We start from the raw sequence: 14,409 nt of genomic DNA, 5'->3' as shown, positions 1-14,409 counted from the left end.
TCCAGTAGGTAGTTTAGGGAGAAACTGTAAAAAATATCTGTACAAACTTTTGCGTTTATAATATTAGTCAATATATGAGTATTATTCGTAGGAAGTAATGTATTGATCGATTTCTAAAAAAAAGTTTAATTGAAGCTATGGCTTGATTCATTTTGATGAATATGCGATATTAAACTGATGCAGCTTATTTCCATCAAACTCACAAGAATTAAACGCATTTCTGCTCAATTAAATCGGCTGTTTTGTACTAGAAAATATTGTTTAACGTGCGCACACGCGTAATTGTTGCTGGTTTGTTTCTTTTGGCCTTTATATGCGGAGTTTTGGCCAGTATTCAATAACACGGCAATTGCATACGACCACAAACACTAGACCTGTGTCAACAGAAGTTCTGGGTACAATACTAGGTCTGCTTATAGTGGTCATAACATTAGATGGGAATACGGCTCTTTTAATTGTTTTAAACCTATTTTTATTGTTGTCTTTGGGGCACATTCCATAGTAAACTGTTTCATTATTAGGATCCTATTTTGTTTTACAATGAAGTAAAGAATACTTACGTAATGAAATGTATTCTTTGAATTGGGAGAATAAAAAACTTTTCTATGCAAGACACAGAAACGTCCTCTTTTTTGTAGTCGGTTAAATGGTTGAAAATAAAAACTTAATTTATAGGTACACTTATCAATAATGTGACACCTACTTGACAACCTCTAAAGTTACTAAAGAGAAAAAATATTAAATGACAGGGTGTGCAAAAAATAAAACTACCCTCATATTTAAATACCAAAACCTTGTTTTCTTTCTGCTCAACAGATGGCAATGATTTGCAATTCAAATAGAAAAAAAAATACGTTTGACTTCACAAATCAGTTTGCGCAATTCTAAATTATGTTAACCGTTATTTTTACAAACGAATTTTAATTGTTTCTTATTTTGAAAACTAAATCTCTTTTTAAAAATATTGGGGTGTAGTGATTCTTATAGATCATAATAGATGGCATTAATAGTTGAACCGTAGAAATCTTTACCTTATATTGGATTTATTTGATTATTTACTAAATATTTTATAGATATTTAACTTAGAATACTTATTTTGAATAAAGATGCAACATTTAAAATGTAATTAAGACATGGCACGTGTCACAAAAAATAAGTTCTCCGTTCAAATTCTGGATGGCGCAATCAAAGTTCCTTGCGTATGCGCATTGTATGTGGTCTTGAAGTTCTGTACCTCATGTGGTCCTCTTCTACACAGTAAGCCAGTGTTCAGGGAGCTGGCCTCAAGTCCCTGACTGTCATGTATCTATACAACACTTCATCTTTCTATATGTGTTCGTAACCACCAAAAATGAAAAAAAAAATCCTGGCACTATGACCGTTTAGAGATTTCTCAAACCCACTGAAGTAGATACTTCGACCACTTACTTTTTACCTTTATTATTATTCTTATTTACTTATTTTTATTTTTTGTAAAAAAAAATGTAAGAAGTTTTTTTTTAATGATGATGCTACTTACTAATATTTTTGTTCGTTGTAAGTGTGAAATTAAATTGTATGGAACTGAATGACCTACATTATTTACATTTAATTAAAATCGGTTCTAGTAAAAACCAAACAACCTACAACTAAAAAAGTAAAATTAAAATTATACTCTGAAACGATTCATAAGGGACTTAAGGGAAATGCAAAAGAAAATAAGGAAATTCCTTAAAAGATAAAAAGAAATCTCTTGATGTTATCTTTTGGTTTAAACGAATTAAACATCATTACACTATCTATTATAACACAGAAAAGGTAGACACATCACATGACTTGGTTTTATCTAATCTATACACATTTTAATAAAGAGAAACATTGTTTTTTGTTTCTACCCTAAAAGCATCGAAACTACAGAACCATTTGAAAAAATCTTTTACTGTTGGAAAGCTACACTCTTCCCGAGTTACATAGGCCATATTTAATCCCGGTTCGGGCAGTAGTTAGTGAAATCGGCTAGACATACAATAAAAAAGCTAGACGTTAACAAAATATGAGTGTAAACATTAAGAATACATATAATTACATATTATTTAGTCTGTATGTTTGTAAGGTCGTCTAATAACAGTAATCACTGACCTTACCGGATGTCTGAAGCGGTGCGTGCGCGCAGCCGGAAATAAACATGTCCGCCAATGCGAAGAAAAGACAGAAAAACTGTGGAATGTTTTCAAAAAATTTACAAGACTGTTCGTTATTCTTTTGCAGATGATTAACGGTCTATATAGTGAAGTGTTTTTGACATTAATGTTTCAATTTGTTATGCCCGGTTTACATTATTCCAGTCCAGTGATCTAGCGAGATTTCCAGTACAGTGCTGGACTGGATCTGTACGTCTACACTATTCCAGTTATTTAGAAGCCGTTGAAGTGTGAACACTATAGTGACAATGATTTCAAGAAGATATCAGTTCCGAAAATGTTTCAAACGTGCCCAATCAGTCTTGCTACAAGAAGTTATTAATGAGGTTGATAAGGAACTAAAAAAAAAGGAACGGATTTGGGTGAGAAATTGGATCAGCGAAAGAGATCAAAAAGGAGGGTCAGTAATACTTTTGCAACAACTGAAGGTGGAAGATCCCAATGAATATAGACTGGCACTGAGAATGACAGCAGAAAACTTTGAAGAACTGTTATCATTAGTTTCGATTAATATCCAGCGTAAGAATACGTTGTTCAGAGATGCTATACCCGCAAAAACAATGCAAAAAAGTCCGCAAAAACAACCAACACATGTGTACCTCGTCAGCACTGGAATAGCACTGGATTGGCCGTCTACATTATTCCAGTTGCACTGGATTGGTCGCACTGGATTCAAAAGTAGACCGCAAATCCAGTTACTGGACTGGAATGCTTACTGGATTCAGTTCATTCCAGTGCTGGTTTACATTTTTCCAGTAAGCAATCCAGTACTGGACTGGATCGCTGGACTGGAATAATGTAAACCGGGCATAAAGAATTATGCAGCATATTTTTATGTAGTAGGTACTAGAAACCGTTTCTGTTTGTAAACTTTGTTGGCTAGTATCCTTCTAGCAAGGAATTGTAGTGAAGTCAAATCAAAATGCATTTTTTTTCTTTCTGTGTTGTGGTAGTGTCTATGAACTGTATTTCCTTTAGGCCCTAGTTGTCTTAAATAGAAGATAAAAAAATAATTTACTTTAAAAAAAACCTACACTTAAAAGTTCAAAGATACGACTGTAAACCGAAGTATGTAAAAAACAAATAGGATTTTCATAGCATATGCTAAGAAGTTGATAAAACTTTGTCATATATTTGTTATAATAATTTTTGGCCTTCTTTCGTTTCTTCATCGTATTCCATGACGAACACAATTTGATGGTTTCAGTTTATTGTTTTGAATAAATCCCACGGCCGTCTTGTCATCTGCGATTTATATGCGTGACTGATTAATTAATGGTGGTCTATGGTGACCGTTCATGGTGGCAGTGATAAAATTATTATTATTAAATGAAGTTCTTTAGATTTTAGATTGTTTAGTTAGAGCGTTGAATTTTGTGCCCAGCCTTTTCCCAACTTTGTTGGGGTCAATTGCTAGTCTAACCAAGTGCAAATAATCGCAAATATTAATGTTATATATCCAATGTGACATAAGAGGTTAATTTCCCGGATCGATAAAGTTTTGGTGACTGGATCTCAGACCTTTTTTATGGGAAATCGGCAAATTACCCCTCTCTTCACTCACAGACTTGACTCATGCTGCACTTACAGCTGGTCAACTCTGATAGGGTGTATCAGACTCTTGAGTCTATCAGACTCTAACTGACTAAAACCCACCATGTTCCTTCTGAAGCCCTATATGTACCAGGGCCGCGGTAACTCTTTCGAACAATCCCACAGCCCCAGCCGGCGCTAGAACTCAGTTTAGATTTTGGTTAACTACCAAAATACCCGTGTAATCTAAGGCCGTACCGTTTACGTTGATATTCAAAATTCATCAATAACAGCGTATCTCAGCCCAATAACACACAAAGCCTTAGAATCAAGCAACGGCTTCATTTGTTACCAAAGCTGAGCTGTTAACTACACAATATGCTATTGTCTTTGTTATAATCCGCCATGTTATCTCAGACCAGAGACAATAGCTAGTTTGGGACAAAAGCTTTACTATGTGCTTTCTTTAATGTGAGCATCTAAGATCGCGACTTGCGTTTTGTGTAACCGAATTGTGTTTAAGAATAGCATGCATACTCGTGTATATTAGTTGTCGATATCTCATGTATATACTTATGAGGTATAAGTAATTTACACAAAGAAAAACTATTGATATCGACCAAACAAATTGATCTAATCGTAAATACCTGCGCTAGGCTAAATACCCGACCTTTGACCTCAGCGTTCTTAAAAATGACGTGTAAAAGTGATTTAATGTCCAACTTGCAAAATAAACGATTTCATTTCATTTCATTTGTTATGTGCATACTTCCATTCATCTCCATATTTATCAAGCGCCCGATCCAACTGTTGGACGACTAAAAAGTCTGCAGAGTACGTTAATAATATTAATTTATTTACTCAGAAACAATACATATAGTTCTTCTTACAAAACTAGGCTGACAGATTTAAGGGAATCGAATACTGATACAATCACATTTGTGAAGTCAAATGAGGCAATCAATTTCGCTAACAAATACCAACATTTGCCCACAATTTCCACAATAATAATGAAATAATTAATATCATTCAGTAAAATGTGATCTAAATACTGAAAGCTCGAGTTGTTCGTGACCCAAAAACTTGATTGCTACGAACTACGCTGGTGCGTCTACGAGGCTACGCGGCTACGGAGCGTAGCGGCTACGAGGTGGTATGTGGCTGCCAGGCAATTAAGTTTGACCTCAAACCGTCGATATTTTATTACTTTACTAATTCTAGATTTTTTTACACCATATGTTCTCTTTTAGGTCGTAAAGAGTATCTTAGAAAGCTTAGCAAGAAAATCTTCAACAACACTAGGACCCGAAGTCACAGACAACTAAAACGTCGTTTTCGCTTAAAACAAACGATTACTTTGAAAATTAACCATGAATATTTGTTTTAAGAAAACCGAAGTTAATTTTGTAGGTGGACTTCAGCCTAAATCCTACTTTTCCGTAACCAGAAATTGAAAAATCATTACTACTACAAAATACTTCAGTATCCTATAAACTATTTAAGTGTAATTTACTCCAATTGCAAAATATACCTTCATCATCATCTTTCTGCCCTGTTCCCAAGTCATTTGTGGTCGGCGCAACATGTCTTTTTCTTCCATTCCTCTCCCTCCCTTCTGCTTCATGTCCTCTTTCAGGCAATCAATCCATCTTTTCCTCGGTCTACCTCTGCCTGGAGAGGAGATGAATGGAGGAGAAGGATGGAGATCCTTCCACATTCATACTTAGCACACTCTTTATAGCATGTGTTTCACCCCGTCTTATCACATGCCCATACCACGACGATATTTTATTGCAAAATATACCTTGTTATCCTATACTATTTAAGTGCCGCATTATCAATATCTCGATCACTGATGCAGAAGGGTAGCCCAGCATCAATTAACTTGATAGAATACAGACGAGATAAGTTACCACAACTTGTCTAAGATCTGAGGTTTAGATCTAACCCATCCCGGGCTGACATACCCGGGATAAGTTGGGCTAACTTTATTATGTCTCAGCTGAAACTTGATACTTACAAGTCTAGATTGTTACCGAAGTTAACCTTAAACTTACATGTATTATTATTTTAATTTAGTTTTAGTAGTAGAGAATAATTTTGCAGCTCAAAATATTATTAAGTAATGTTTAACTTAATAATGAAAATATTGCAAGACGTTTTTTAGCTTAGTAATTTATGAAGTCAGCTAAATCGTAAGCTATTCAAAGAAAACTAAATAACAATGCATGTGTAAATACTTCATTCAAACCGCAAGGTTATGCTGAAATAAGTTCAAAAAACTTAACCCAGTTAAAGAAATAACAGAAATAAAATTTCCACGTACGAGAAACATGTTGTATTAAAAATATGATACGTATATTACAAAATATAACCTTTGAAAGCTCACGTTTGCGTTCACGTTACACTCAACGAGCTTTTCATTTATTTTTATTTCACGCTAAGCTTAACATTTAGGTCATTTGACAGTTACGTACGAACCAGCTCATAGACTAATCAGACCTTCCTTGTTCCAGGTTAATGTGCCACGAGACGACTGACAGAGACAGAGGATCCCGACACTCCCTCTAAAACGCCTTATATGGAGCGAGACGGGTATACCACGCGTGCTCTGCCGCGTATAAAAACACACAAAAACCGCGGATGTAGGTAATAGCACGGGAGCTTAAGCTTCTAAATTGTAAAAAAAAAACATTTAAATATAAATATTGTTAAGCAAAATTGCAACGTTCAACCGATTTTGAATTTCGAGCGCCTAAATCCGATCAGACTTTTTCGCCTAACCTTTTAGTGGACACCTGGGTGCTTAAAATGGACTTGCCTTACTTAAACTCGAGTGTATAGTCCGGGGTGGTGTGTAGTATTAGTTGTTAGTATATAATAAAGTACATAAGGCGGTCGGGACGGTGTGTGATCTCGGGGCGCGAGCGGCTTGTGTGATGCAGCGGCGGCCGAGACGGCGAGACTGTCGGCTACCCGTGAAGCAGCCTTGTAAGCTGGTCTGACGAATCTGTAAAGGTAAGGACTCCTTTTATTATGTCTAACCCTGCCATTTCCCACATATAACCAAGAATGAGTGCTAATGAAACTTCTGACAGCAAAATCGCAAAGTAAAACCTTCTCACGTGGATAAAAATGAAACGGGGAGAAGAATGTAGTTCCTAGTTTCCTCAGCCATAAGAAACAGTCAGTTTCAAGACAAAGCTTAACCTGAAAAGTATATGAAACTAAAAGCATAGGTTAACTGCGATAAGCCTACTAACTACAATAACGCTTGAGTGAAAAGTCATGTAACTGTTTAAAAGCTAAATTAAATGCTACATGAGCTTATTAAAATTCTTAAAGTGTTCTATTTATAGGAAAAAATAAGTATGTACTTCCTTACGTTAATATTATAAATGTGAAAGTAGCTAGATTATCCCGCTTTCACTCCGAAATTACAGAATCGATTTACTTAAATAGAATTTGGTCACATTGAGTGTAAGAAAGGACATAGGCTACTTTTTATCCGCGTGCGGATAATAGTTCCCTCGGGACCTCAGAGTACGGCTAGTTCTGTATAAATGTGAAAAGTTTTTCTGTTTATTTGATCAGCTTTCATGAATAAAGCTGTGTCCATTTATTTAGATTACATGTTTAGATGGATCAAATGTAAGTCTGAGAGTGTATTTAACCTTAAATGTATCGTAAGTATATAACATAACGTCGGAATCAAACCAATAGCGAAGGAAAAAATATAAAATGAAAAGTGTAGAATAAAATTTTATAGTAAAAATCCTGTAATAAAAACATACCTACTTAGATTACGCCACCCAACTCAAAAGAATATCAGGGCCAACACTTCAATAAAAAATTGCAATCAAAAATCTCTTTGCCTACAATTTTGACCTAAATATAAGAGTGTGAAATAATACGTCCTTCCGCTCAATTATAGCAAACTACGATATTAATATTGCAGTTTTATTGTCCCTATTTTATGTGTTCTATATTTGCGGTCGATGACGTCATAACGTGATGTAATGTAAGGTTGTACGTTGATATAGGCGGAAATTAATATGTTCAGCTGATCCTAGGAGTCCTAGTTTCTTTATTGTGTTTAAGTATTTGTGAGACTTGCGTGCCTAGCTTATTTCTTAGAGACTGAAGGGAATCATTTGGGTCACTTCCAGAAATCTTGTTCTAGAATGTTGTTTGTGATTTGTGTTACTTCATGATATATATGCCTATTGTAGTTTTATTGATAGGTACTCTGGAACTGACCTAGGTCAATGGACTGTTTGCTTAATTTCCTATTTGGATTTGAGTTCAGATAATTTATTGAAGTTTGACCTAGGATGATTGTACGAAAATATGAGCTTAAATATACACTCGAAGCTATTGAAAAGTTCCAATTTTTCTTTATGAAATGCTTTCTGAAAAAGTAGGAATCACTAAAATAACAAGAACAGATCTCTTACTTAAAGTCTTATTAGTTTGGTTAAATTCAAAACAAATTAACTATACCTTACGTTTGTGCTCTTTAATTTACTAGTTTGACATATCGAAAAATAATCCTAACTTGTCGTAACTCTACAGAAATAAAATAGATTCGATCCATCTCTGTCACTCTTGACCTGAGATAGTTAGACAAAAAGAGACAAATATAGACTTTTGTCTATCCGGGGTCGAGGGCAGTAGGGCACTATCAATCGTGGAGTGTCAATCGTTGGGTAATATCCTATCTGGTCCTGTTAGTTTACTTGTTTATCAGTAGGAAAATATATTGCCTTTTCAGTTTGGACAGGCAGGTTTGGTCGTAGAAAGTACTTTCAAGGAGCTGCGGTAACATGTAATGCTGTTGACAAAATAGCTAATGACTTCAAAACGTCTGTGGCAATTTAAGTAAGACTTATCTAAGAAACACCACTGGACAACCAGCTTTCAATAAGAGCTGCGGTGTCAGAGACATACCTACATACATAGCGGTCAAACAATATTTGAAATGTGTAAAAAAACATGATAAGTATAAGAGTTTATTTCATGAAGTATATACCTTACCAAGAAATAATTTCTTAGTAATTCTACACATTTTTAAATACAGCTGCAACAATAACATCTTACTACCAAAGCCAGTTATTTAGCAGAACTTCGATAATACTACACAGGGAGTTAAATACAGCCTACAGTCAGTATGACACTCAAGCCTTGTAATTAAACCAACAGTATATAGACGGTGAGAAATACTCAGGCAAACCCTGAGAACCGTGCTAGTTATACCACCTGACAAATAAAACACGTAGAAGGGTTAAAACAATGGAGAACAAAATTACTGGCGGAGATGTCATAAAGGAAAATCTCCGCTAAAATGCGGGTGTAAGGAGCACTTTACTAGCTGCACACGCCGTCTGTGAAATACTCTCATTATTTTCAAATAAATTCACCAATATTTGACAGAATGGTTTTGATTTGACAAGGAACCCGAACGTCTCGTTAGTTCTAGTAACTGTTCTCGCCTACAGTACGTTGCTTGACCTACAAGAAGGTGCCTGACCTACCTTGCTTATGGCATCTCTGGTTTTACTTCTTCCATGGTTAAAACTTAAAACGAAGAGGACGCCATCTTGATTGATGGAGCTATTAATTTTCGCTCAAGATTTTGTGACTCTTTTCATATTCATTTATTGCTCTTGCAGTTTTTGCTCATTTTTTACTTTAAAGGTAGCATTTATCTTTGTGATTTACTTACTTACATTTTTAAAACAGACAACGTTTTTATAACTATAACGTGACTACAGAGTTATTAGAAAAAGTACATAATTATGTATCAGTGACACAACTACATAGCTACATAAGTATCTATGTATTACCAAGATCTCTAAGTGGAACTAGGGTTGATTTTCATCAGTAAAAGTCGGTCATAAATCCAATCAGTTGATCAGTTGCTGGCTTGTCAAACAAAAAAAAAACTCATAATTAAACAGATCATCATCCATGCCAAGCCTTTTCCCAACTATGCATCCTATTCCCGGGTGCAGCTGTGTATCAGTGTTCTACGTGAACTAGGCTAGTACTAGGCTGCCTATCTGACCTCTTTTCCCCCCGGTACTCCTCGGTAAGTAGGTAGGTAAATACCAATACCTAAATCTGTGCCCCAGGCAGATATTTGTTTTTTCCGACAGTGGTAGTTTCGTGACAACTGGGTCAACTTACAACCGTGCCCCATAGCAACCCAAATAACTTATTCAGACTTGGATCAAATAGTTGCTGAATATTCTTACCAGGCAGTTCGTAAGCAATTTCTACGCAAAAGAATAAGTAAATAGCCGGTATATAATACCCGATCGATGTACAACGAAAGTAAGAACGAAAATAGGCTTTAAAAGCATAAGTCGTAGCCCGTAGCTACCTTCGTAAACTCAAATTCATAAAACTGCTAACTGAATAAAATCGTACGAGAAAATAGCCGTGCCGGGTTGTTGACCGCCGATTTAAAGGTCACCGGTTCAAACTAACTTCAAATGAAGTACAACATAACAACCGTACGAAACAGACACAAATACACTATTCATAATCATTAAGAATTCATGTGAATGAAAAATAAACGTGTACCTACCTAATTAAATATGTAGGTAACTTACAAGCGCCTGAATTCTTCCGCTTAGCAACAAAACTCAGAGCTCCGTATTATAGAATCGGATTTAACCCGGTGCGTGCATACGACATAAACAAACGTGAAGACCGAAGCTCGTAAAGACCGAATGATGACTTACAGAGACCGGGAATAAAGTCGGGCTGGAGTTGTAAATCAATACACTGTCAAACAATAACGTTTGGAGCGATGCGGACTTCGAGTGGCTCCAGAAAGTCGTATATATTGGAACAAGCCTGTCGGAGTTCGCGCAGAACGCTTGAGAATGTCAATTGATATTTTTAATATACCGTGATGATTTTTGCTCTGAATAATGAACCAAAAAGTAGGTAAGGCTACTTTGTCCGCCTTCAGTTATCTGAAAAATAACATTAAGATAATGGTAAGATTAAAGAATTCTTGACGATTGATATCTACCCATTTCTGAATCAATTTAATGCTGGTTGACGTCCTAGTTTTATCTTACTTATTGAGTACAGCAATTGAATCTAATTGTATTTTTAGGTAATTTTTGGTCATACTTTTCAACTAAAGAAATTGAGAGAAGGCAACCTATCTTCATAGTTGAAAGCTAAGAATGTATCGAAAAATATAATAAGATTGTTCTAAAAATGTTATGGTTTTTCGAGGTCACTGACGTAAAAATACCCTTATAAAAATATAATACTCTATTGTGCCGCTAGATGCCGCCTCAATCCCTTGAGTGTAACGAACTCTGCAAACTCTTCCCTTGGAAGCCATATTGGATTTACATAGCGCGCGAAATAAAATTATTACTAGGATTATCTCGGGAAAATTAAACAAACACGATCTATTTGAGGGTTTAATGGTAATTTATTTAGTTTTATCGGTACCTAATTTGTTGTTTAATACGGGTTGGAAGTAGTATTTCTAATTATAGCACTCATGAATAAACCGAAACTTTAATCAGGTTCAAATTTTTATTTGATCCCATTCAACATCAAAAATGTGCTGTTTCGGGTGAAATCCTAAAACAGATTTTCTTTTCCTAGATTGCTCAATTTTCAGATGTGACCCTGAAAAAAGAAGAAAATGTCGTTTTATTGATTTTCCTACATTGTCACATTTTACGACTTGTGTCTTTAATTTTTTGTACGGTCTACGTTTTTACCGTGAAGAACAAAAATATCTCCATTCTGTTTTTACAAAGAATATACTAAGCACGTGAAAAATAATCAGTTTTAAATTCTAAATAACGGCTTGAGTAGATATTATAGCTTTCAGAACGTGTTACTGTTACAATAAAATAGAATTTTCAATGCACTTTGTTGGTACTTATAACCTTTTACCGCCTTTTCCTTTGTAAAGTCTAATACTTAAGCGCTTAAAGCGATTTAGGATATGTTTAGAAATTGTCGGTCTAATAGAGAAAATTGCTGCAGCGCTGCAAGATACCGCTGTGGATCGATCGCGCGGGCTGCGCGCGCCGAGTGTGACGTCATAGCCGTCGAGCGGGCCAACCAAATAATTTTGAAAGCTAATCGTAATACAATATTATTGCTTGATTATACAATATCGACATAATAATTATGACTATTTTGATTTTCTGAACCATTCAACTGTAGTCCTCACTTTGTCAGTCCACGAATATTATTCGTGTGAGAGGTTTAATTTTGATGACATAGGGTAAGCGACATAAATAATTATTTATAATTAAGTAACTGCATCAGGATAATGATAAACCAAAAAAAAATGTAAGCGCCTAAACAACGGAAATTAACGAAGTTTGTTACTTGAATTAATTTATGTTATTAGAACGATAATAGGTAAATTAGTATCTCAAAAAATGATTTTTACAATCTAGACACACGGCAGTGTGTCCGCCAAGTTCGAGCAAAAAAAGCGACACACCGGCCGTGGGTTATATTACACGAACCATTTCGGGCCAAATTCGACCCCCCTGTAACTCAAAATCTATTTTATTTACGCATATCAAATTTCTAGTATCTGTTGAGACCCCCTCACTTATCTAAAATACAAAATTTCATTAATATACCTATTGTAGGTCTTGAGATATTGACGTCAGAAAATCGCTATTTTTACTATACACTCACTGACTGACTGACTGACTGACTGACTGACTGACTGACTGACTCACTCATCAAAAACCTAGACCACTTCCAATGGTCGTATTGACTTGAAATTTGGCATGGAGGTAGGTCTTTATGTCAAGGTAAAGGGAAAAATCTGAAAATGGCCAAGTGTGAGTCGGTTTCAAAATAATGAAGGTGTTTTATACCCGGTGTAAATTTATACCCCTAAGGAACTAATGGTCATATTAACTTGAAATTTGGCATGGAGGTAGGTCTTTATGTCAAGGTAAAGGGAAAAATCTGAAAATGGCCAAGTGTGAGTCGGTTTCAAAATAATGAAGGTGTTTTATACCCGGTGTAAATTTATACCCCTAAGGAACTAAAACGAACTAAATTTATTTATATTTATATAATATATCTTCGAATGGTACAAAGGTTTGTATTTAGTCAAAGTAAAGTAAAAATCTGAAAACGGCCAAGTGTGAATCACTTTCGAAAATAACGAATGTGTAACTTTGATCCACGAACATAATATATGATAACATGTCATGTCAGTCAGTTGGTAAATCTAGTCCATTTAGTTAATCTAGTTCATTTCTTTGTAAGAAACATCGTGCATATTAAAAAATCTAAAAAATAGTATAAATGGGACATTTCTTTAACTAACTACATCATAAGAAAAAAATAAAATAAACAACCTTACAAAAATAAATGAAATCCCACCCAAAACAAAAATGTGAAAGACTGCCAAGTTCGATAATATGGGAATGCTTCGCCTATAAAAGAAGTGAGATCTGAATAAGTACCAAGTTCCATACACATACCTCAGTTAAAAATAGTTACTTTTTAATGATGATTACTTGGCAAGTTTTAATAGAAAATTAAATACTTGATTCATTGCGTTTAGTAGGTTTATAACAAGGTGTATGAAAACTTGCCAAGTAACATCATTAAAAAGTAACTATTTTTAACTGAGGTATGTGTATGGAACTTGGTACTTATTCAGATCTCACTTCTTTTATAGGCGAAGCATTCCCATATTATCGAACTTGGCAGTCTTTCACATTTTTGTTTTGGGTGGGATTTTATTTACAAAATCCAGGCAACGGTTTCGTAAATTCCTACATACCCAGCAAAAAACTAAAAGAAGTATTTATTTACACAACAATGTTGGCCCTCCATTTCTCCGTTCCTTTTAACGTAGCAAAAAATCGCAGAACCGGGCTGCGTAAAGCTGGCCATAAACGGGTCGATTTTACGATTTTTTTTATTTCTCTAATAAGAATAAATACGAGGCAGTGATGAGCAAAAAATCCCGTTGCTTGTTATTTTGACAAAGTTATTATGATATTTCTTGTGAACCACATGTGCCTAGAAACAGTCCCAAAAGTTTTAATTACCTACCCTGTATTTAAGGAATTTACTTGACTCATATAATGCGGCAAGTTTGTCCGTACTTGCTTACAATAGATAAGAATAATCTGTCCGTATTTACCTAAGAAACACAATTACGAAAACAATGCGGCAAAACTTATCATTATCAAGTTTCTCGTATCTAGTTAAAAATGTGCGTCAAAACGCAACGTGCGTCAGAAGAATGAACAATACTTTAATTTTTTATCTGTAAAGTCGTTCATCAATTCATGGATTAGTGGGACGATAGCGTTCGTTAATCAATTACATTACTTGAATAGATCTTTTATAGAAATATTTTGAATTGATAAAATTATGTTTTTATAGAAGAACGAGCTTTTATGCCCGTTTTCGAAATTGACTTTGATTCATATGGGTGTATTCGTAACTTTTCTGTTCCAAATAATCCATCCTCTTTCCTAGCATAAAAACGCCAATTTTTATTTCGATAATAACTGTCAAACTGTTTGTAGAAGTTTGTTTAGAGAAGCGACCGAAATTGAACGAGTTATGTGCAGTAGGAAGACAATTGAACTGTTCAAGGTAAACGATGGATAGAAAACAGCATGTTGGCGGTAGGTAGATGTTCATATATTTATCC

General features: G+C 35.0%; 1 protein-coding gene across 2 annotated transcripts in view; it reads left to right on the top strand.

Moving 5' to 3' along the window:
- Positions 1-14,409, top strand: part of Pmca (plasma membrane calcium ATPase) — a 152,784-nt gene that overhangs the window by 21,223 nt on the left and 117,152 nt on the right. For both annotated transcript variants that reach the window (XM_049849407.2, XM_049849408.2), the window contains exon 2: positions 6,230-6,731. The gene's annotated coding sequence lies outside the window, so the exon portion shown is untranslated. The remainder of the gene's footprint in view (positions 1-6,229; positions 6,732-14,409) is intronic.

This window comes from Helicoverpa armigera, chromosome 26 (genome assembly GCF_030705265.1).
Source record: "Helicoverpa armigera isolate CAAS_96S chromosome 26, ASM3070526v1, whole genome shotgun sequence".
NCBI classification, from domain to species: Eukaryota; Metazoa; Arthropoda; class Insecta; order Lepidoptera; family Noctuidae; genus Helicoverpa; species Helicoverpa armigera.
Note: the sequence above shows the minus strand (reverse complement) of the source record. Positions and strands in the feature narration are given on the sequence as shown.